This window comes from Schistocerca nitens, chromosome 5, assembly GCF_023898315.1.
Source record: "Schistocerca nitens isolate TAMUIC-IGC-003100 chromosome 5, iqSchNite1.1, whole genome shotgun sequence".
Lineage (NCBI taxonomy): Eukaryota > Metazoa > Arthropoda > Insecta > Orthoptera > Acrididae > Schistocerca > Schistocerca nitens.
This window is the reverse complement of record NC_064618.1, coordinates 671112383-671138502: the sequence shown is the minus strand read 5'-3', so window position 1 is coordinate 671138502 and position 26120 is coordinate 671112383.

Sequence of the window (26120 nt, the reverse complement as noted above, 5' to 3'; positions counted from 1 at the left end):
TATTAGATTTTCTTCTCCGTACTGTATTACCCTTGAACATCCTCATACACTTTCTCTCTATCTTCATCTTCAGCTTTCGACGTCAGCATGTATACCTGGACTATCGTTGTCGGTGTTGGTTTCCTTTCGATTCTGATAAGACCAACCCTATCAAAGACCTGTTGACAGTAACACTTTCTCTGACCTATCTTCCTATTCATAACGAATCCTACTCCCGTTATACCATTTTCTGCTGCTGTTGATATTACCCTATTCTCATCTGACCAAAAATGTTTGTCTTCTTTCGATTTCACTTCGTTGATCTAGATTGAGCTTTTACATTTCCCTTTTCAGATTTTCTAGCTTCCGTACCTCACTCAAGCTACTGGCATTCCACGCCCGACTCGTATAACGTTATCCTTCCGTTGGTGATTCAACCAAAAGATTGAATCACCTCCCCCTTAGCAATACCCGGAGATCCGAACAGGGGACTATTCCGGAATCTTTTGCCAATGGAGAGATCATCATGACACTTTTTCAATTACAGACCACATGTCCTGTGGATACGCGTTGGTTTCCATTGCCTTCTGCATCCTTATGCCATTGATTATTGCTGACTCTTCCCCTAAGTGCCGTTTCCCGTCCCAAGGGCAAGAGAGGCCCTGAACTTCTGTCCGCTCCTCCGCCCTCCTTGTCAAGGCCTGTAGCAGAATTAGGGAGACTTCTTATAACGGAAGTCCTCGGCCGCCAAACTGATTATTAATTAAAGTTTAAGCGGGGGTGGATTTCGAATCCGGGGCCGAGGACGTTTTAATTAATATTCAAAGACACTACCTATAGACCACAGATGCACCTACCAAGCGTATATACATCTCAAATAATGTTTAGTGCACTGCCTGGACGTATAAATAATATGAAAACGTCAGGTATATACAAGAATCAGTTGGAAAAGTCGCTAATACTCAGTATTTTATATCACAGAGTAAAACATACATTATAGACAGTGACAAAGGCTAGCCACTACGTTCACATATAGACGCGTTGTTATATCTGTATCTTTCACATAAGGAATGTTTCTGCTGTTGCATCCTTGTTTTATTGTTTCAGAGAGTCAGGAGCACGGAAAACTGTTGGAGTAAACTTGGCGAAGAACAATAAGTGCGTGACTGAAATAGTATTTTTGAGTGTGCGTGTGTGTACGTGTGTGTGTGTGTGTGTGTGTGTGCGTGTGTGCGTGTGTGAGTGTGTGAGTGTGTGTGTGTGTGTGTGTGTGTGTGTGTGTGTGTGAGTGTGTGTGTGTGTGAGTGAGTGAGTGTGTGAGTGTGTGAGCGTGTGAGCGTGTGTCCCTAGAGGTGATGAATATGAATTAGGGAGTGGTGAGAGAGGGGGAGGGGGGAGAGGGGGAGAGAGGAGAGAAAGAGAGAGGCCCTAGAGTTGATGAATATGAATTAGAACTTAATATTTACCAGGTTTTGTACTCTCATTTTTAAATTTCATGTTATACTACATGCTTTCTATACACTCATGTCAAAGCTGGCCGCGGTGGCCGAGCGGTTCTAGGCGCTTCAGTCCAGAACCGCGCGACTGCTACGGTCACAGGTTCGAATCCTGCCTCGGGCATGGATGTGTGTGATGTCCTTAGGTTAGTTAGGTTTAAGTTCTAGAGGACTGATGACCTCATACGTTAAGTCCCATAGTGCTCAGAGCCATTTGAACCATTTTTGAACACTCATGTCTAAATGTCACGTCAGTGCAACTACGCACAAAATGATGAACGGATGCATTAATATTGGCGGTTACTATTGCCAAATAGGGAATTACTAATTGATGCTGTCTGATGCCGCTAGATCTAAGTTATGAGCAGGAACGATTAAGAGTGGTTTCATGAAAGGGAGAATAAATTTTCTGAGACACATTTTAGTCGTTTCTCTTTACAAAGGCAGTGTATCAAGGATATAACAAGTTTATTGAACAAAAACGTCTGCTTCGACAGCATGGAAATAAGGGTCAAGAATACAGCAGCAAGAGTAACAAAAATAGGACAAAGTTACTGGTACAGGTACTGGAAATAACTACGAATCACAATGAGGTCAGACTGGCGCTAAACGCCGGCCGAAGTGGCCGTGCGGTTAAAGGCGCTGCAGTCTGGAACCGCAAGACCGCTACGGTCGCAGGTTCGAATCCTGCCTCGGGCATGGTTGTTTGTGATGTCCTTAGGTTAGTTAGGTTTAACTAGTTCTAAGTTCTAGGGGACTAATGACCTCAGCAGTTGAGTCCCATAGTGCTCAGAGCCATTTGAACCATTTTTGAACTGGCGCTAAACGACGCGGTCACTTGTCGGCGAGTAAGCTCACAGAGAAAAGACTGGCGGTGTATTTAGTACTGCCGCGGGCCATAACGGGACTGAGCACTTGCTGGACGCAAAGTTCGGCAGTGATCATTGGTGGGATACTGAGTTCTTCGCCTGTAAGTCTGAGCCCGAGGATAACGACTGCTCAGGGTTAGGTTCACTAAGATCGCACTTAGAGTTTTGGACCGAAGGCCAGGACGTCTAATTCAGAAAAATGTTCTAATAATGAACGCAGTGTGGTCCTGCAGAAGCCAACGTTTACGGATGTCATCCGGTGTGAGAGTCCGGAAGAAGAAACGACTTCTGACAACGGCGTTTGTCCCTAAAGATGGACTTCGATAGCAATTCTGTTTGATGTAAACGGAACCAGTCGCTTGGACCAGTAAAGTGTCTAGAAGCCTGACAACTCGTGCTCTCCTGGCGTCGGCTTATATAGCAGCCTGCAGCGGAATACTATTGAAACTGTTTTCCTGTCTCGTGACGCGGGTACGAGAGTAGGTTCCGTGTTGGCAACGCCCTCTGCAGGTGCTGGGTCGCCTCTTGGTGGCCAGTCTTGGTTGCGTCGTGTTGTACTTCTGATGCTGAGGCGTACAGCGGCATTTTTGGCTACATGCATGATGGAGCTGCCCAAAAGGTTGCCGATCTATTAGGCGAGAGCCTCCAACACGGTAAATCCCCTTTTGAATACTGCGTCATGTGTCGAGTGCGTTTTGCCACGCACGACGGCCGGAGTTGCGCGCACAGCCAACACAGGCGCCTCGGCCGCGCAGGAGTCGGCCAATCGCTGTCCGGCGGGGCTTGCCCTCCCGCCGGCCCCATCGGCCGCCCACTTACGACGATTTGGCATGGACAACGGCTTATGACGAACCAGATAACGGACGCAGCACGCGAAGGAGTAGTTCGCACAGAGGATCACGAAACGCCAGGTTACAGCTTTAGAGGCATCAGCCCTCACCCTCTATGACGCTGTTGGTAGTCCGGAACCCGGCAGGGGGAATCGAGCAGGATTGGTTCTCCACAGACCATTCAGCAGCTGTCGACGCCATCTGACAACCATATCAGAATCCAGAACAGAAGACTCCCAGAAGAAAATGCTAAAGAACTCACCACCAGACACGAAATAATGCCACATGCCATTAATAACAGAAATAACATCACACCTAATACAGCGACATCGACAGAGATACCAAGTTCGTCAGCTTCTGGGCGACCGAACATGTCGGGCAACGACGATGCTCAACCACAAATTCAGGATGAGGATCCAGAGTTTCAACTTGTTGTCCATCAACGATCGGGAAAGGAACGCAGAAACTCGCATGAAGTGGAGGACATCTCGAAACGACAGCACCCTGTGCCACTTCAAACGAATACGCACCGCTAAAGCCTGACATTTATCAGATGGAGGTGTCTACAGAACAGAGCGCAGGTGGAACGAGCAACGACACAAACCCTGCCCTGACGCTAAACCCTCCAATACTTCCTGGGAGAATATCACCTATTCAACATTCGATACTCAGGTCAGTACCTACTCCTGAACAAGTGAACAAGGAACTGAAGAAATCTGTCAAAGATCCCATAAGCGCGACTTATAAGAGCGATACAATCAAGTATCTCTTTACATCATTGGCTGACCAGAGGAACGGCCTGCAGTTTTTCGAGGATTCAAAAATTCCGTTTCTAACACACCTATCACCAGCCGACAAGTCTTTCAACGTCGTCATCAAGTACCGTCCCGCGGAAACCACAGAAGGGGACACAGCACGAGCTTTGTACATCTTTGGTTTCCAACAATCCTTGGTCCATCAGTTTAAATCTAGAGACGAGGAAACCAGCAAGCTAATACCACAGCAAGTCTACTGTATGACCCTTCCGGCAGGCTCAGTCAGCGAGTCAGTATGTGATGCCATACATCTTCTCGACACCAAAGTGGTAATTAAAATATATAGACCAAAATGCAGAATATGTCGACGTTCCATCCGTACGACTTATTATTACCATCAACCAACTCGATGTTTGAAGTGTGTGGACTACCACCCGTCCATGGTTCGCCAATAACCTAAAACCAGAAGGCAAATTTATTGTGAAGGCGAACATCCCGCTACATAGAGAGCATGCCCCAAATTCCGGAAGGCACTGCGGATTTACGCTGCACAGGGAAAAGCAGCACAAATCAGGCAACAACCGATTGCCGCCTCCACTCATCTGAATGTTGTCAACGGAAAGAAATGACCGTCTTTACGTCGCTGAACGACAATGTCCAAAGCCTCCCGGTGCAATTACACTGTCACCAGAAGTCTACAACTTGGTGCGACTACAGCGGACGCATATTCACGTTTCGACTTCTCAGAAGTCAAGGCGATGGGCGAGCGTAACAGAATTTTTAGCGGCTCTCCGCAAGAAGAATATCTTTACCAACATTCAAGAGACCTTATGTAAATTTGATAGCACCAGAGATCATATCAAAACTACCCACCTTAGTATATGGAGCCATGAATATATTCACCCCCCGTAATGGCCTGTAGGCCAACAAGGCTGGATAACCTTTCACTCTGTATATTAAACGCGAAAAGCGTTTACAATAAGAGGGTACAGCTCGAGTATTTCCTCGCGCGTTTTACGATCGACATTCTATTCGTGACCGAAACAGACCTTCGTCCCACCCAACCTTTCAACTTATGCAACATGGTAAGCTACCGGATGGACAGAGCAGATCCCAAGGTAGAGCACGGCCATATACCATCAAGCGATCGATCACACACGTTGCTCTCGCATTGACACACTTTACATCTCTGGAATCAAATGCAGTTAACATCTCCACCCGTTTTGGCATCATTTCATTGGTTGCGGCGTATATTAGCCCCCAGAGGCCTTTCATCGAGGGTTACCTTCCGCCTACATCGTTGTTATGTCTCATTTAACTTATGAATTGCTCAATTACCCCTTCTTTGAGAAGTGTATCCAATTTGTTGACAAATCCAAAACGAAAGTTTACTAGTTTTTACGCTTCAAGTCTCTGCTGCGAAGCAGACGTAACTGATCAATGATAGGACTCAAACTCGTGGTTCGTAATTTTTCTGACGGGGTTAGATCGATCTCTGGTTCGGAAGAGTCAAGAGGTGATAAATGCATGTTTATTTAGAATTTGTGCCTTGTTTCACGTTCGTACTCACTGAAGTGAGCTAACTCAGAACAAATCTATCTTTTTTCATTTCTATGAAACTTATTAGGGACGTCAGCGCTGATGTAGTTATCGTGGAAAATTCAGGAGTTGTTTTCAGTTGGTAGAAATACAATTATAGCGACCAAAAACATTTCTGCATACCTACAATCCTACTTATTAAAAATATTCTTAAAAAAATAAAAAAGGAGTAAGTTTGAGTTTTGATTTTCCTGCTAGAAGACTGACTGTGGTCGTGTGACCTTGCTATGTCGCCACGATTCAGTAAGTTCTCTATCAGACCCTGTGGACTATAAGGTATCTTGTACGCTCCCCGCAATACCTCGTCAGCGAATAAAGTTATGTGAAAATGTTTTTCCCCAGCTTCAAGAACTCAGTAATGCACGTCTGGCGAAAGGAATTATTAAATTTTACGGGTCTTCGTTCATATTAAATAAGGTGTGAAAAAAATTAAAATCACCTTTCCACGAAATTGTGCTCACTCCAAACCACCAAAACTCAAGTAACTATTCTGTCAAATTTTGGTGCTCTTGCTAACGGAAGCCGCCTGGTAGAATTTTGCACAGATCACAACTTAATCATAGCTAACACTTGGTTCAAGAAACGTAAAAGAAGGTTGTATACATGGAAGAAGCCTGGAGATACTGACAGGTTTCAGATAGGTTATATAATGGTAAGACAGAGATTTAGGAACCAGGTTTTAAATTGTAAGACATTTCCAGAGGCAGATATGGACTCTGACCACAATCTATTGGTTATGAACTGTAGATTAAAACTGAAGAAACTGCAAAAAGGTGGGAATTTAAGGAGATTGGACCTGGATAAACTGAAAGAACCAGAGGTTGTACAGAGTTTCAGGGAGAGCATAAGGGAACAATTGACAGGAATGGCGGAAAGAAGTACAGTAGAAGAAGAATGGGTAGCTTTGAGAGATGAAGTAATGAAGTCAGCAGAGGATCAATTAGGTAAAAAGACGAGGGCAAGTAGAAATCCTTGGGTAACAGAAGATATATTAAATATAATTGATGAAAGAAGAAAATATAAAAATGCAGTAAATAAAGCAGGCAAAAGGAATACAAACGTCTCAAAAATGAGATCGACAGGAAGTGCAAAATGGCTAAGCAGGGATGGCTAGAGGACAAATGTAAGGATGTAGAGGCTTATCTCACTAGGGGTAAGATAGATACTGCCTACAGGAAAATTAAAGAGACCTTTGGAGAAAAGAGAACCATTTGTATGAATATAAAGAGCTCAGATGGAAACCCAGTTCCAAGCAAAGAAGGGAAAGCAGAAAGGTGGAAGGAGTATATAGAGAGTCCATAAAAGGGTGATGTACTCGAGGACGATATTATGGAAATGGAAGAGGATGTAGATGAAGATGAAATGGGAGATACGATACTGCGTGAAGAGTTTGACAGAGCACTGAAAGACCTGAGTCGAAACAAGGCCCCGGGAGTAGGCAACATTCCATTAGAACTACTGATGGCCTTGGGAGAGCCAGTCCTGACAAAACTCTACCATCTGGTGAGCAAGATGTATGAGACAGGCGAAATACCCTCAGACTTCAAGAAGAATATAATAATTCCAATCCCAAAGAAGCAGGTGCTGACAGATGCGAAAATTACCGAAAAATTAGTTTAATAAGTCACGGATGCAAAATACTACCGCAAATTCTTTACAGACGAATGGAAAAACTGGTAGAAGCCGACCTCGGGGAAGATCAGTTTGGATTCCGTGGAAATATAGGAACACGTGAGGCAATACTGACCCTGCGGCTTATCTTAGAAGCCAGATTAAGGGAAGGCAAACCTACGTTTCTAGCATTTGTAGACTTAGAGAAAACTTTTGACAATGTTACCTGGAATACTCTCTTTCTAATTCTGAAGGTGGCAGGGGTAAAATACAGGGAGCGAAAGGCTATTTACAATTTGTACAGAAACCAGATGGCAGTTATAAGAGTCGAGGGACATGAAAGGGAAGCACTGGTTGGGAAGGGGGTGAGACAGGGTTGTAGCCTCTCCCCGACGTTATTCAATCTGTATATTCAGCAAGCACTGAAGGAAACAACAGAATAATTCGGAGTAGGTATTAAAATCCATGGAGAATAAATAAAAACTTTGTAATTCTGTCAGAGATAGCAAAGGACTTAGAAGAGCAGTTGAACGGAATGGATAGTGTCTTGAAAGGGGGATATAAGATGAACATCAACTAAAGCGAAACGAGGATAATGGAAAGTAGTCGAATCAAGTCGGATGATGCTGAGGGAGTCAGATTAGGAAATGTGACACTTAAAGTAGTAAAGGAGTTTTGCTATTTGGGAGAAAAATAACTGATTATGGTCGAAGTAGAGAGGATATAAAATGTAGACTGGCAAATGCAAGGAAAGCGTTTCTGAAGAAGAGAAATTTGTTAACATCGAGTATAGATTTACGTCTCAGGAAGTCGTTTCTGAAAGTATTTGTATGGAGTTTAGCGATGTACGGAAGTGAAACATGGACGATAACTAGTTTGGACAAGAAGAGAATAGAAGCTTTCGAAATGTGGTGCTACAGAAGAATGCTGAAGATTAGATGGGTAGGTCACATAACTAATGAGGAGGTATTGAATAGAAATGGGGAGAAGAGGAGTTTGCGGCACAATTTGACTAGAAGAAGGGATCGGTTGGTAGGACATGTTCTGAGGCATCAAGGGGTCACCTATTTAGTATTGGAGGGCAGCGTGGAGGGTAAAAATCGTAGAGGGAGACCAAGAGATGAACACACTAAGCAGATTCAGAAGGCTGTAGGTTGCAGTAGGTACGGGGAGATGAAGAAGCTTGCACAGGATAGAGTAGCATGGAGAGCTGCATCAAACCAGTCTCAGGACAGACGACCACAATAACAACAGCCAACGGAAATTCCACGCAAGTGACAGGACGTCACTGGGAGTTTGACGCGCGAGAGTGCATTGTCCGGAAAGTGTATGCTGACTTAATTCATATTAGCTACCTACTGAGATATTGACCCCGAAATCCTATAAGAAACAATTACGTTTACATCTTTCACGATTGCAAGAGGGCTCTCACTGCGGTATTACAACTAAGACATTGTGGTGTGTGCCCCTCCGTAGCGCTGGCCCGATATCGCGTGCGTAAATACGCCCTTTCTCCTCTAAATGCTCTTTGAAGTACATGATCCCCGTCGTTGTCTCAGTAACCAGGCGATTTTCTCTTTACCCACATTACTGAATATTTCTGTCCTTAGATAATAAAAATATCAAATTTTTACTATGGAAGGGTTGTGAATTGTATGTAACAGGTTATTTTGGGGAAAGCATATGTATCGGTTTCGCAGGAATTTTGTATCGTTTACCAAATAAAACTGCAGTTTTCACAATGTGTTGTGGGGAGCTGAAATCTTCAGCAACTATTAGCTCATACAAATTGGTAAATCCAGTTTCTTTCGAAGTTTTAAAGTATTTCCTAAAATCAGTCCCATAAAATCATCTACGTATTATATTTAGTCTATCGTGGATAGTTAATATTCCCAGCTTCGCTTCCGATGCACACTAAATTTCTACCTCAGAAGACTGAAGTGAGTGGATGAGGATGAGGTTTGTTCGTTGCATATTGCGAGAAACACGGAAGGACAGAACCGGAATCATGGAATTCGAACACAAGCTCAAGCTGTAAGGCTACGAGGAAAAATAACCTCTCAGCGTCTGTGGTGGCATGGACATGTGATGTATGCTAACAGCCTACCAAGATTTATGTACGATTTTAAACCCAGAAACAAAAGACCAAAAGGAAGACCAAATCTCAGCTACAAGGATGTGATGAAACTTCATAGCGAGCAGAGGGGAATAACTTTGACGGCTTCGAACAGGTTAAGTCGTTTAAGGACCGTAATTGGTGGGACGATGTGGGATGATGATGATGACTAAAGTTTCTTTTTTACTAATATGACCGAGTGGTGTGCCGCAGTGGTTAAGACATAGGGCTCGCATTCTAGTAAACGGTGGTCCAAATCCCCGTCCGGCAATTGAGAGAGAGATTTCTCCTGGTGTCGTTAAATCGCACAAGGCAAATATAGGGAAGGAAGATTTGAAAACAACACGATCGATTTCCTTCCCCATACTTGTGTAATCACATCTCATGCTCCTTCGCTAGCGAAATTGTCGTCAACAGGACGTTGAAATCTTACCCTTTTCTTCTACTGTGATTAAATTACACCTAATCTCAATTAACCTATATTTTTTGTTAAATATGAGGGACGTTCAATAAGTAACGGAACACAATTTTTCCACGGCCAATTTAGGTTAAAAAAGTGCAGAACTTGTTGTGGGACATCGTGAAATATCCCCGCTTCAGTCCCTATAGTTTCATAAAGTTCCGATAGCTGGGCGGTGCTACACATAGCCTTTAACATGGCGTCTGTAACGGAGGTGTGTTTCAGGCAGAGAGCTGTTACCAAGTTTCTTTTGTCGAGAAACCAGAGCATCTCAAATATTCATTGGCGCTAGCAGAATGTCTTCGGAGACCTGGCAGTGAACAAAAGCATGTTGAGTTGTTGGATTAGGCATGTGTCATCATCCCAACAAGTTCGCACAAACCTGTCCTATCTCTCATGTGGTGACCGAAAGCACACAGCTGTAAACTGCAATGTTGAAACATGCGAAAACACTTATCTGAGCTGATTGGCAACAAACAAACAGATACTTCATGACCATACAAGGCCTCCCACATATCTGAGCACCTGAGATAAGCTCACAGAACTTAATTGGATGTTCTTCCTCAGCCATCCTACAGCCAAGATCTCTCACCTTCCGACTGCCATCTGGTCGGCCAATGAAGGATGCATACAGTGGGAAGAGTACGTGGATGAGTTATTGATACAGCAAGATGTTGGAGCTGGCGTTTGTAATGTGACAACGTGCCATTTAGTGAAGGCCGGGCATAGTCAAGGCGCAACGGTAGAAAAAGTGGACGCTTATGCCGTCTGTGGGCCAGAATCGAAGGCAAAGAGGAAGTGCTTCCGCCTGGTGGCAGCTAAATTAAAGAACTCTAGGCAAGACACAGTGTCTGGCTTGTGGTGCACTCTGACAGCGCAATAACAAAATAATTAAACTAAATAATATTGTTACGTCTAGTAAAAATATAAATGTTAATATATGAAAATGACTGTAATTGAATATTGTAATGCTATGGTATGTTTAATTGTAAATAGAGAACTTGGTGTAATGTAAAATAATGTTTAGGTGTAGGGAGAATCCCCAAGAATGAGAACAGTGTACAGGTTGGCGCGTAATATTGGCGGTAGAAGTAAGTTGGCGTAGCTTTGATGCAGAACAAGTGTTAAGTGGCGTAAAAGTGACTTCCGGTGTGCGCTACGGTAACGTTGCTAACAGATCATTTAGAAGTGAGCTGAAAACAGATATGGACTTCGTTTATCGTATGACTACAAGCTAAATGGACACTAAGGCTTGTAAGACGCGGTATTTCGACGGAGATGGACTGTGAGCGGAAAAATAATACGGTTTCCCGCTCTGGGGTACATGGCACAGAATGGTGCAATGCTGCGTTAATTGCGACGAGTTTCTTGTGCCAACGGCGAGGTGTGAAGGGACCAGTCAGTAGCCGCATCCAACGGCGTATTGTGATCTCAATAACTAATGACGTCCATTGGGGAGCTCACTTCGGTAGCAACGAACTATAAGTTATCTTACAGGAGTATTATTATGAACAGTGGTGGTTATAACGACGCCATTACCAGTACATTTATATTCTGTGAATCATTTCACCATTACCAGTACATTTATATTCTGCGAATCATTTTGTGTAATAATCAAACCAAGTTCTCTACAGTGTGTAAAGTTTTGAGGCAATAATAATTTTGTGGTTTCAATTGCATTCCCTGAGTGTAATCAATTATATAAAGGAAATAGCTCATTATTACCCCATATCCAGTGATTTCTATGTGCTGCAACATCAGTGCAAAGTTATGGTGCTTGAGTATAGGCGTAGCTCTATTGCAAGAGAAAATAGTCGGAATTAACGCCGAAATCGCCAGCAGACGCCGCTTCATGCAACGGATGGAAGATGCCAGGTACTGTGCCACCTTAATTACTATCCAGCTCGATGTGGTGGCTCTTCAGTACATTGCCATAGTCAAAAATTACTCGGTTCCGTCCAAGCAACGTAATTCTCAATTAGTGTTTTCAGTAACTATATTGACAAGCAGATCTATATTGTTCTTTAATTAAGCGTTAAAGGAAATTGCTGCTACCTTAGTACACATTGTGCCTTCAGCACAATGCAAGCTCAATAACATTAAATTCAGTAACTACAATAGTTTATACACTCCTGGAAATTGAAATAAGAACACCGTGAATTCATTGTCCCAGGAAGGGGAAACTTTATTGACACATTCCTGGGGTCAGATACATCACATGATCACACTGACAGAACCACAGGCACATAGACACAGGCAACAGAGCATGCACAATGTCGGCACTAGTACAGTGTATATCCACCTTTCGCAGCAATGCAGGCTGCTATTCTCCCATGGAGACGATCGTAGAGATGCTGGATGTAGTCCTGTGGAACGGCTTGCCATGCCATTTCCACCTGGCGCCTCAGTTGGACCAGCGTTCGTGCTGGACGTGCAGACCGCGTGAGACGACGCTTCATCCAGTCCCAAACATGCTCAATGGGGGACAGATCCGGAGATCTTGCTGGCCAGGGTAGTTGACTTACACCTTCTAGAGCACGTTGGGTGGCACGGGATACATGCGGACGTGCATTATCCTGTTGGAACAGCAAGTTCCCTTGCCGATCTAGGAATGGTAGAACGATGGGTTCGATGACGGTTTGGATGTACCGTGCACTATTCAGTGTCCCCTCGACGATCACCAGTGGTGTACGGCCAGTGTAGGAGATCGCTCCCCACACTATGATGCCGGGTGTTGGCCCTGTGTGCCTCGGTCGTATGCAGTCCTGATTGTGGCGCTCACCTGCACGGCGCCAAACACGCATACGACCATCATTGGCACCAAGGCAGAAGCGACTCTCATCGCTGAAGACGACACGTCTCCATTCGTCCCTCCATTCACGCCTGTCGCTACACCACTGGAGGCGGGCTGCACGATGTTGGGGCGTGAGCGGAAGACGGCCTAACGGTGTGCGGGACCGTAGCCCAGCTTCATGGAGACGGTTGCGAATGGTCCTCGCCGATACCCCAGGAGAAACAGTGTCCCTAATTTGCTGGGAAGTGGCGGTGCGGTCCCCTACGGCACTGCGTAGGATCCTACGGTCTTGGCGTGCATCTGTGCGTCGCTGCGGTCCGGTCCCAGGTCGACGGGCACGTGCACCTTCCGCCGACCACTGGCGACAACATCGATGTACTGTGGAGACCTCACGCCCCACGTGTTGAGCAATTCGGCGGTACGTCCACCCGGCCTCCCGCATGCCCACTATACGCCCTCGCTCAAAGTCCGTCAACTGCACATACGGTTCACGTCCACGCTGTCGCGGCATGCTACCAGTGTTAAAGACTGCGATGGAGCTCCGTATGACACGGCAAACTGGCTGACACTGACGGCGGCGGTGCACAAATGCTGCGCAGCTAGCGCCATTCGACGGCCAACACCGCGGTTCCTGGTGTGTCCGCTGTGCCGTGCGTGTGATCATTGCTTGTACAGCCCTCTCGCAGTGTCCGGAGCAAGTATGGTGGGTCTGACACACCGGTGTCAATATGTTCTTTTTTCCATTTCCAGGAGTGTATTAACCTAAAACAAGTTCAAGTGTTTATCATGTGTGTTCATGTACTGTGAAACGATTTCAGGCTGTGGTAGAGTTTTAAATGAATAATGTCCTCCTGCTAGGCAATATCAAACATACAGAATTAAGTGATCCCTGTTCAGTCACTTCAAAGAGATTATCAGTGCTACTAATTATCTAATATAGACGTAAAAATAAGTTGGTTAAGCGCCATTATCATTATTTATTCAAAAAATTCCGTGTAGTAGTTGGATCACCATAGGGTATCTATTCAAACCTATTACAAGTGAGAGCCGCTTTCCGGAAGTCTGATGCCGCATGGTCTAATAAGAATACAGTAAATTCGGGTAGTGGCACCGCACTTTGGCCAGTAGAGTGGTACCATGCGGGCATACAGGCCCTCCCAGTAATGAGGAGTAAGGCCGTTACATTGAATGGAGATTACATTGAATAATATGGTTTTGTAGCCAAATGATTAGGGAATAATATACTGTACTGGAATCCTGAATAAAACCAACCTGCTTTCAGAGAGTAAAATTTGGTGCATTACGCATTCAACGCTCCTAGTGTTTAGATTTTTACCTAAGACCTCAATGCCATTTATTTTTGGTTTTATCTAACTCCCGCTACTTTTCAAAATTTCTTAAAATTGTAATACTTTTATTAGGCAGTTAGTTACGTCGTAGTTGCTTCGAGATGGTACCAAGTTCTGTTAAAAATTGTTTTCGAGCTTCTTACCCAGGTTTTCAGTGTTGTCGGATTTGCAAACATTTTTAAATTTTCACTTTGGTTTACATTATTTTAATGATTTTCACTAATGAAAGCAACTGAAACAACAATCACAAATTTTGTAGCAGTTTTCTTGTAGTATATGCTGTGTATAAATGATACTTTACTGAAATGGTGTAAAAATCGATTATCAAATGTAAGTCGTGCTGTCTGAAAAAATGTATATGTTGGAACTTGTCAGGACGTAGAATCATTAACTAAAGCTCATAGGCTCAGATGATCTTCCAAAATTGCTCGAAAACAGAACAGAAAAACAGCACGAGACCTGCTACAACGCTCTTTCGATTGTTTCAAGCAGCACTTGTACTTAACTTTCTCAGTTATTTGTGGGTTGTCTGCCTTCTCCTTTATTTTAGCAAGTAGCATCTGTTAGTATCCTCGTATCATTATCAACTGGGGTAATTTCCTATAGTTACCTGGAATGTCCAGGGCTACTACGGTAATGGCATCAAGAGATAACACATTATAAGATAGATGTAGCGGCATGATGTAGCACTAGATGGATACGAGAAGGGGTATGCGAATCAAATAGGAACACCATAATTTTCTATGTAAGAGGGTCTGAAAAACGACAGGGTAGGTTTTGCCGTCCGTAGGAGGATTGCAAACGAACAAAAGGCGTTCAAATCTGTGAAAAAGCGTTTGTCAGACTTTACAGTCAAGCAGGAAAGCTATGACGCCACCTTCTTCGATGTCCACGAACTGCTAAAAAGGACAGACGACGAAAAATAAGAGCTTCATGAAGAGCTAAATGCTGTTTACGAAAAAGTATCAAAGAGCAACACACACGTACTCCCAGGAGCTTTTAACGACAAAGTGGAAAAAGAAAATATCTGTTCTCCGACCATTGGAAAGTACGGCTTCTAGTTGATTACATTTGCCACTAAAAAAACTTGGTTATCAAATCAACAACATCACCACATAAAAAAATTCATCTAGGAACGTGGTCCTCACCAGATGGGGAAACTGTCAGACATATCATGTAATGATAGATATTCAGCACAGGGAAGCTGTAATCCAAAGAAGTGTGGAGTGTGGAACTGATAATTTTTGGTGCAAGCAAAAGTAGGCCTACAAGAACTCAGATGTGATAGGAAAACAAAGAAGGAAAACCCAGAGTTTGACGTGGCAAAATGAAATGCTATGGAAAAACATAATTTGCATTAGAAATGAATAACCACTTCTATGTATCACAAAACTCAGATGATGATGACGTGGAAGAAGTGTGGCACACTGATGAAACGTATCAGATCGCCTTAGATAGCATATCTAACTGATCGATATAAAATTTTTGAGCTCATTGTGGACTAAGGAATCGTCCACATTCTGATTAATAAGATAATTAAAATTTCAGTACCAGTAATTACAACCTTGTAGATAATATAACACCTTACCGACATATCAAACCCATGAAGCTCAGCCATTTTGTAGGAACATCGAAAGTTATCACATTCTGTTGTAATTAGCAACTAGTGACATCCTGTTTTAACGAGTTGTCCATTTACTGTTTTTGACCAAAATACTTCAGACAAAGTTTAACTTGTCTTGTGTACAGTTGTTATTCGTCTGCATGATCTACAGGTAACTATATTCACTAATTTTCGGAATACTTGTGAAACGTTGTGAATTATTGTCAATCAGGAACTATAAACAAACTAGTAAACTTACATTCTACTTAAGTGTCAGGAGTCCTGTTAATACTGATAAAAAGGCCTGTTTAATTAAACGTCGAAAACATGATAGGAATGCTGTACCTGATTAACAAAACTGCAAAAAGAGTTGTTTGTGTTGTATATTTGATGTAAATTCCTGTGATGACTCCTGTTTCGCACTGCATTGTGCGTATAAATGGAATGATAGCAATTGTAACATTTCCATCTGTTGTTAAACTACAAGATATCGTCATTTTTAATTGTAACTCGTAAAATCGGTACTGATAACAATGTTACAATTGTCATGAAATGTATAAAGCGATCGATTTTCGAATATAGGGTTCACTGTAGATTCGATCTCCGGGCTGTAAGATCTGTGCCACATTGTGGAATAAAATGTCATTAAATGTTTCTCGGTGTATCTTAAACTCATTTCTCGTTACACGCCATACGGACCTTATTTCTAATTCTTCACAACGAGTTCCAGTGCATCGAGCAAGGAAGAAATGTATCTGAGTCACATTACCCAACAATGCTGAGTATACCAAGTACGATTTTAATTACAGCAAGTAACATTCTTATTAAAAGAAAAAAAGAACATTGTCGCACTGTGAGAGATGCTGCGAGTAAAATACTGGGCAGGAAGGAAAAAACAGGGAAAAGGAAAATGGTTTAGTGAGAAAAGCAGAGATGTGGTTAGGAAAAGGAAGAGAGCATGTGGGTTATGTTACAGGATATAGATAATGAAACACTGAAGATAACATACCTAGAAGCACGCAGAGAGACATCAAGAGTACCGAGAATCCAAAAGAGAAAATATGTAACAAAAACTGTTGAAAATGTGAAAATGAATAGCTGAAATCAGGACTGCAAGAGATTATTCGAACATGTGATAATAGTAAGAAAATGTTTCAATATAATAATTCAGTGCATCAATGATAAAAATGGGAACATGATTGTGGATGCTGAATGTCTTAGAGCGATGAAAAGAACATTTCAGCGAGTTATTCAACTACCCTAAGTTAGAGCTACATTTACGTGAAAACCAACAAAAGACAAATGAGATAGAGATTAACATCACAGTAGAAGGCGTAGTGACAACCATAGAGAAGATGAAAAGTAATAAAGCGCCAGGAGATGATGCAGTATTTGCAGAAATACTTAAGTCCGGAGGAAGCAGACTACAGACCGATCTGTAAAAACTCATTCGAATCATTTGGGACTGGGGTGCTGCCATAACCTGGAAACCAGCATTCACTTGTCGGATACACAAGAAAGGGAGCAAGATGGACTGCTCTAAATACTGAAAAATAAGTTTACGTAATGGGGCCTACTAAATTATTTCAATAATATTTTAGAAAAATGAAAACCATTTGCAGAAAATTTCATGGGAGAATATCAGACTGGATTTCATCCAAACCGTTCAAATACGGACAAAGTGTTTGCTCTTGGGCAAATTCTTGAGAAGTATTAGGAGAGAGAAAAGTCCAGGTACTGTTCACAGACTTTCAAAGAGCTTTCGATAGTATTCGTCGAGCTAGTCTTGAAGGAGTTCAGAATCCCAGATAAACTCTCTGATGTGATTAGAGTATGTATGAGTACATTAAGAGTGGTTGTAAGGACCGAAGAAGTACATATACTCACAACCTTTCTTCATAAGATTTGGATTAAGAAAGAAAAGTGCAATTTCTTGTGTAATGTTTAATCCCACACCGGAGAAAGTCATAAGAGAGAGCAAAGTTGAAGAGTGTAATAGGCTACGATTGGCAGGCGACAGGATTCAGCTATGTTCTTACACAGACGACATAGTGGTACCGAATGCGAGTGAACAGGACCTTGGGCAGATGTACAAAAGGTCACTAGAGAAGCATGTAAAGCAGGACTACTCATCAATAAAGAACTAATACACACCAGAGCTCTTCAAAGTTGACGGAGAAAAGTTCAAGTCTGTTGAACAGTTCAGGTACCTAGGAAGTTGTTACAACTGCTATGAGCAAATATCAAGTCAAAATTAACATGATATGCTGCAAAAATGAAGATCTACGGTGCCGTTACACGCCGTATTATTCACTGTGGTTGAGAAAACTGGACACTGGTAGCAACGGAGATGCAAAAGCTTCTAACATTTCCAAGAAAGGCAAGGAGAAGAATCCGGGACCGGTGAGAGACGGAGATACTTGGAGAGCAAGAATGAATAAAGAAACTGATGAGATTATGAACCAGCCCACTTTCACAGATCAAAAGAGAAGACGACTCCAGTGGACAGGTGACGCAATCTGTACTTCCTAAGCAAGTTTTGATTGCTCGCATTATAATAGGATACACGGGTAGGCCAAGGAAAAGTTAGGAAGATAACTTAAAGAAAGATACTAAAGCTTTGATTGTAGTCAGTTGGGAGAACACAGCAGCAGACAGAACGCAGATGAAACTGACTGCCGTAGCGCATTGTCTACAAACTTAGTGACACGATTATTAGTGTTCCGTCCTACAGGACACAGTTCCACTCACCTTTCAGTGATTTCTTCTTTTGCATACCTTCCCTATTAGGAAAACGAAAGATGCACATCAGCTGCAAACAGCTACACATCTCTGCTGTTGAGTGGTACTTCAGTAAATAAATTAGTGAAATCAAAGTGAAGTAGAAATTAGAATATAAATGAAAAAATTGGTTTAGTTTAGAGAGTTACACACTGGCAAACAGCGGGCAGAACAGCAGAGCAGAAGAGACAATGACCGTGAAGTCAGCAAGTTCCACATAAGCCGTCAGGGCATCGCCCGACCGGCTCACGTGTTTCTCAGTTGTTACATGTGAGCAAAGGCCCTCGCCTACATTCCAAGACCCAATGACCGACATTAAGAAGATTCTTCGAGAAGCTTTTCAACGTGACAGAAGAGGCAATGACCGGCTCACGTGTTTCTCAGTTGTCACATGTGATCAAAGGCCCTCGCCTACATTCCAAGAGCCAATGACCGACGTTAAGAGGATTCTTCGAGAAGCTTTTCAACGTGACAGAAGAGGCAATGGCCGTGAAGTCGTTCACCTCCAGTGAACTGAAGTGAATAAATACGCGAGACGCGGCAGACCCGACAGACGGAGGAAGATAAGTGAAGAAGAGTAGCAGTAGTTTTCAGTCAGTTTCGGTGCTGAAGACCGTCATGCAAGAAGAGACTACATCGTACACAGACGCACCAAGTCCGCCGCTGTAATGGAATAGCAAGCAGCAGCCTCAGCACCAGAAGATAGAAGTTAAAAGGTATTTGAAGTCTGATTTTTACGTACCCGGGCGACTCTGGAGGACGGGAAGGAGACTGCCTCACATCGGCAGTCACCTGTGAGCTGGGATGAAGATCTGACAGCCGAAGACTGGCAAGCGGGAGTCCGTTGTTCGAGTCTGGGACACTGGCCTTCCCCCGCCGCGCCGCTCCGCTGGCCGACGCACAACACACGCGGCCGCTTAGAGAAGAGAAACACTGAGACGCCACATCCAAGGTATCACCATCCGATGCACGACTTTGCTCGCAATAATTAAACGGGCCACCTCGCGCTGCGCATCTCCAGTCAGCTGGGCGAGACGGCGACACGAGATACACACTGCCACGCGTAATCAGACGCCGCCGCTGCCGCAGCAGAAGGCTTCGCAAACGACACAGCTGCCGCTCTCAGAGCCAGGACATCGAGTAAGGAAACAGTTGTACAAATCTTCAATAAAAGATATCTTATGTAAAAATGCTGTTTCATTCTACCTCACACCCGAGCCAAGGAAGAACCCACCCTGCCCATATGTTGTTAAAAGAGAAAAATTAATTTATTTTGTATTTTCACCCTGACAAAATGCTTTAGAATTAAATGCCATTGCAGTGATGGTCATCCTGACAATTGACTAGCATCAAAAGAGAAAACCCAGTTACATTTAGTATCAGAATTGTTACACTGCAGATCACGTCAAAATGTTCTTCCGTATCAGGTTTTTAATTTCACCTCTACATTTTTCTCTCAGTAATGGGTTTGTGTATAATTACAGTTCCATTCGTATCTTATATACGGCGGTTCAGTAGTGTCCTACATTAAAAATCATTTTTCTTACATCGGCGCGGCACCCTAGTTGTGTGGCGTCCATAACAATAAAACTCTGGTTAAAGTACAGTCCAGGCTGCAATTACATGGCGATTTATCTGAAACCATAGTTTCATCGAAGACTAATATTTTACACAGTAAATTCCTAAAAGATAAATATTAGTGCATATATTTTCCTTTAATTTTTTCTTTTTCTTTATATAAGTACTGTCATCGTCAAATATTTTCATTACTCTCCTCATCGTGAGTAAATTAACAGAGAATTTTCTTCAAATGGTGCACTCAAGTGACAGAAATATGAGGCTACTTGAAAAACTATTACCTCTCAAAACATCTGGTTATTAGCCTCGCTCAGATTCAACTGCCCTCAAAGTTGGCCACCCTATCCATCCTCGAAACGACTGCACAACTCAAAACAACTGTTGACAAAAATTATGACTATTCTAAAAGTAAACACAAAAACATATATGATACATTGAAAAATATGAAAATTTTCCGAGCAATAACAATTTAAAGTCCAATTTTTTGTATCTGGCATCGTTTTTTCACAAATAATGTTCTTGTGGCGTGATTTTGCTTCTCCTGGGTTTTTGATACTTAACATAAATAAACAAATAAAAATACAAACTTAATTACTTATCTGCCTCTTCAAACTTTAGAATGCTGAAGCTAGTTTCGTCTCTTTAAATTTATTTTTTTCGAAAAACACTTTCTATCAGTCGAATCCCATATTCCAACCTCTCATTCAAAAATGGTACATATTCAGCTAAATCGGCTATGATTGCTCGATGCAGCTCTACTAGCCGCATCCGTAAACACTTTGTTCATATTAATCGGCAAAAGCATTGCCGAGATATAACCTTTTGAACTGTCATAAATTTACAATTTTTAAGACAACAATAACTTTTAAACAGTTATATATTTTTGTGGTGCGACTAGATAATTTAACTTACATATTTTGTCTGTGTATGAGTGCCAGCTCGCACCTCTGTGTCACTCTTAGTTTTGTTTTTATCAAGTTTTCTCTGGTATATAAATTTCTCCAATTGCACAGACACGGCCATACATGCTCCTGCCAAGCGCTTGGTTTTTTCCAAGGCCACTCGCCATGGCCCTGTAGCAACTGCAGGCCATGTGCTCTGCGGCGAGAAACTGGCGCTCTAATCTCCCCCCACAGCTTGTACGGGCACAGGGCCTGTAACACTACCTTCGGGAACGTCATAAATCACTTCTGTTCTACTCGGTGACTTTCCGTCAATTACTATGAACTGTGACCTCTCTGACAGGAAATCACGAATCCAGTGGCATAACTGAGACGATATTCCATAAGAACGCAGTTTGACTACAAACCTTCTGGAAATCTATAAATACGGAATCAGTTTTAAATCCCCCGTCAATAGCACTCAACGCTTCACGTGACTAAAGAGATAGTTATGTTTCATAAGAAAGTTGTTTTCTAAATCTGTGTCTACTGTGTGTATTATAGGCACGGCAGGATGCCACTCAAAATCATCACAATAATATATTTGACCTAATAAAGAAAGAGATTAGGACCAAAATTATGAAACTGTTTACAAAATTCTTCATATTCCTTTCTTTCAGTCTTTGCTCTCGCACTTGAGTTTAGCCATATTAGGATACTTATTCGATGTTCCCACTAACATTCATACTTCATGATACAACATATTTTATTTTAATTAGTCACACCTAGTATGTTTTTCTTCTTTATTCCAAAATCTACTACTCACTTTTCTTCTCATCAATACAGTTTTCTACAAACAGTGCTTTACTCGATAACTAGTTAGTTTACATATGATAACTAGTTCCCTAGTGAAGCACATTAGGATTCATCTACTTCACTGTTCCACAACATCCTGTCTAATTTCCAGCACAATAATACCCCCTTCTATCGCAAATCACATCATTCCACCATTAATTTTCTTGTACTGATCTTTTATTGACAGGCCATCTCTAGTAATCTTTACACCAGTACTTCAATATCCATTTCCTACTTTTTAACACAACAACACACCCTTTTCAGCAACAAATCACTTTATTTTCTTGTTAATTACTTTCTTCACTAATCATAGTCCTCATTATCCTCTTCCAAATTCCTTAATACTTTACCCTGAATTTCTTTAGACTTCCGACAGTCAACCTCAGCATAACAACGTTAATGCCTCTACTTTTCTCTCGATAGTGAAGAAAATAAAGGATGATAGATAATGTTCAGAATGACGCAAGAGGAAAATTGACAATGAGAAAGGAAAATGAAATAATATTACCAATAAACGGAGTACCCACTGATCGTCAGTCCTTGGCATTGCAAAGAGTACAATGCTGCCTGAGGTCTTCACCCAGCTCCTGTCTATTTTATGTAAATCCTCCACCTTTAGCTCTATTTCATTATGGACCATTTCTAAATCCTCCGGATCCACTCCTGCTTCTTCACCATATTCATTATACCCTTCTAATTCTTCCTCTTTCCTAAGGTATCTTATAGGAATACTGCCCCTTTCCTCAGTTGTCCATTTCTTTTCTTCCATAAAATGATACAGCAACTTTTCACCCATTTATTTCCAAAATCTCAGAATCATTGTTGAAATACAACTTCGCTTTGTATTTATTTAAAAAAATCTACCGCCACTCAACGTGACAGTGCTCAAACCGGAAATTATCAGAGAGTTGTGATAAAACTGCATACCTATTCATGCTAATAGTTAACATTACTTCATATTTAACATTCTTCTTTATTTTTCCATTGGCTGCAATTATTTGGATACCCACCACATGCATCATTACCAATTCCTCCTTATTAGGTAAGGCATCGAACCATTCCACACTAAGAGCTCAAAGATCACTGCCACTGTCAGCTAAATACTGCACTTCTTCGCCTTGTGTCGCCTTGTATCGCCTTGTATCCCCACTATTATTAACTTCATCTTCCTCCAGCAAATCGTGTAAAATTTCTCTTGTGTCAAAACCCTCTTTGTGTCTGGAGATTACACACATATCTGCAGAATTTCATTGACCATCCACCCTTTCAACATTTGTCAATCAGTCCACTAATAAACAGATCCAAACATGTCCCCATATCCACCTCTCTTCTTTTTACTGCAATTAATTTTTTATTAACTCTTTGTATTCACTATTATGATCATCCTCCCCTAAATTTTCACCAACTGACTGAGACCCATTATGGTCATCACCTGCCAGTACTTCTCTCAGTGTTGCACATAAATCTTCATTAACGGTCGCAGGTTCGAATCCTGCCTCGGGCATGGATGTTTGTGATGTCCTTAGGTTAGTTAGGTTTAAGTAGTTCTAAGTTCTAGGGGACTAATGACCACAGCAGTTGAGTCCCATAGTGCTCAGAGCCATTTGAACCATTTTTGAACCAAATCTTCATTAACTGCCTTCAATGTTCCCTCCACCCTTTTCTCGTATAGCTTCTGCAATTCCTTGTATCTATGTTCTCCACTTCATCATGACAAGATTCATCATCAGTTTCGCTGTACTCACTTTTCTGTATATCAGATGATTTGTCGTTTTCCTTTAAATCATCTACCATGTTCTCTATACAACAGTGCTTATTTCGTTCTTTCCTATTAAGAAATGCTTCCAAATCACAGTTAAACATACAAGTTCGTATCTCATTAGTCTCATTACTTTTAGGTGTATCACGCCTACCATCACTTCTAACTTCTGATACCTTGTTATCATTATATACAAAGGGCATGGCTAGTGGATTCAAATTACTGTTACCCATTCTATAAATGCTAGCCACTTCAAAGACGGAATCTAGTTTCCCGTACTCAGCGATTCTGGTTAATTTCCTACTCTTACGCCCACCTGTCGTCTGTTTTGAAAATCTTCATCGTCACGTCTCTGAGAACGCGTTCTATACGCAAGTCCCTGTTCTCTGTTAATTCGGTTATTTGATATAAAAAGGCGTCATTTCTCAGTTCCTCTCCTATTTTTATTATTCTGGAACACGCCCATTCTGTTTACATCCACGTTCTGGAGGTTTTTCAGATTAGTCTGGGGCCTAACGTTTTTATTTGCTTGCCCCTCCTATTGCAATAACTTTTCAGTCCTTTCCAAGTAATTAATAAACCTGTTAACGTCATCCCTACGAGCAGTAATAACTTTATTTCGCCTATTCGTAGGCAGCTTCCCATCTAAGCCGATGAAAATTTATTCAGGTTCCAACTTATTCGTCCAATATGACAAATTCGTAATTCACTTCCGAGGAAACCTCTTTACTCTTTCCTTTCTGGGATTAAGTTTTTCACCTGCCTCGAAACCATTTGCACCTCTATTTGGTTCTGTTTACCCCAATACTCTTCGAAAAAAGGTTCCTTAAACTTTTCTAAAGCATCATACCGCTCAGTAGCAGTAGCGCAACAGTTCTAGCTTCCCACAAGAATTTCGAAGTAATGAAACCAATCTATTGTTTGTCAGTCCACTAGGAAGAATCATTCCAAAACCCTTTTGGATTCATATTTTCAAATGGATCTAAGCAAAAGCCACTTCAGAAGGTTCCAACACAAAACTACAACTCCCAGCATTAGTACTACCTCTAATATTATGTTCTACTTTAGACAGTCTACTGCCATGTCCATGCAGTTTAGTTTGTCCTATTCAGCTTGATTAGTCAACTGATCTGTATTAGTTCCTATCACTCCTACGCGATCACTCACATCCGCCACAGATTTCAAACAGTTTGCACTTTCAGTACTAATTGTAATGTCTAAAGTTTTGTGGTCATTTTCGCAAAAAAATTCTACAGCAGCACGTTTTTGCTCAGTTTTGTATAAATCTTCCTTGACTTGATCTACCCTTTGCTTGCTGCCAGTACCTACTTTTTAATAACCTCTGTTAACTGACTTAACATTTTCTGAGGATTTATTACGATCGTTTCCAACATGAGAAATTCCTTCGTCAACCTTACAGACGAGTTCAAATTATTAGACTGAACAATTATTTTTGAGACTCTTAACTTTTATGGTGTAAAAACAGGAGAGAAAAATGTAATAATTGATTTGTATTAATGGTCTGATTGATGCCACGAAATTGCCTTTTCAACCAATTCACAGATCAATGAATTTTTCACAGTTGGTGACATTTGTCATGTTCCTTCCAAAATGGTGTTAGTGCTAGTTGTCTGTGTACATGCTTTGAAACTGTGTTGACAGTAATGTTTTATGTTTCTGTGGTGTACTTCAGTTTGTTATTTATTCTATCAACTTCTTGTTACATTAACAAGACATTATATAGTTTATGAACTCACATGTTTTTAGGTATAGGAAAAAATCGAGGATTTTCCAAATAAAGTGAGGTTATGGGGAAGACGAAAGATGTTTCACCTAGAAAAGATTCGGCTGTGGTAGAACTTCTTGCTGAAAATCGTTATACACAGCACGAAATTGCTGACAGAATGAGAATATCACAGAAAACTGTCAGCAGAATCAAACTTCCAATGCAGAAGGGGGTTAATACAAGAAAAACAGGAAATGAAAATGTGAACGTAAAAGAAAAATCAGTCCTACAAAAATGAGAAGGCTTACAAACATAGCAACAATGAACCATAAACTTACTTCTACAGACGTAAGCCATCAGCTGAAAGGTTTGGGTGTTGAAGTTTCACCTGTGTCAGTGAGGAGGACGTTGTTTGAATGTGGTTTAAAGGCATGCTGACCAAGAAAAAAAAAAAAACAGAAAATCACACCTGACATGAAAACCAAAAGATCGCAGTGGGCTAAACAACTTCAGGAGTGGACGAGTGAGGATTAGGCTAAGGTATGTGAAATTACATGGTAAATTAAGTGGGTCTGATCTCTGAAGTTAGGAGTTTTCGCTTGCAATCGTGATAGAAGTGCACATTTGAATTTGGGACTGTTGAGGTCTCCTATGCTACTATTCCCAACTTTTCTAACTTTCAATTTTGCACAGATACTTCAAGTATGCTTCAGTGATGAATCTGTATTCACTCTGATGAAAGAAAGCAGCCATTATGTTCGTCGCAGACATGGAGAACTGTGGTGTCACCGCTAGACACCACACTTACTAGGTGGTAACTTAAATCGGCCGCGGTCCTGTAGTACATGTCGTACCCGCGTGTCGCCACTGTAGGATCGCAAACCTAGCGCCACCACAAGGCAGGTCTCGAGAGACTGAGGAGACCTCGCCCCCAGTTGTACGGACAACATAGCTAGCGATTGGACGTGCTAAGCCTTGCTCTCATTTGCCGAGAGATAGACAGTAGAATAGCCCTCTGCTAAGTTAACTGGCGACCACCTAGCAAGGCGCCATTTGTATCAGTGCCTATAGCTTACTAA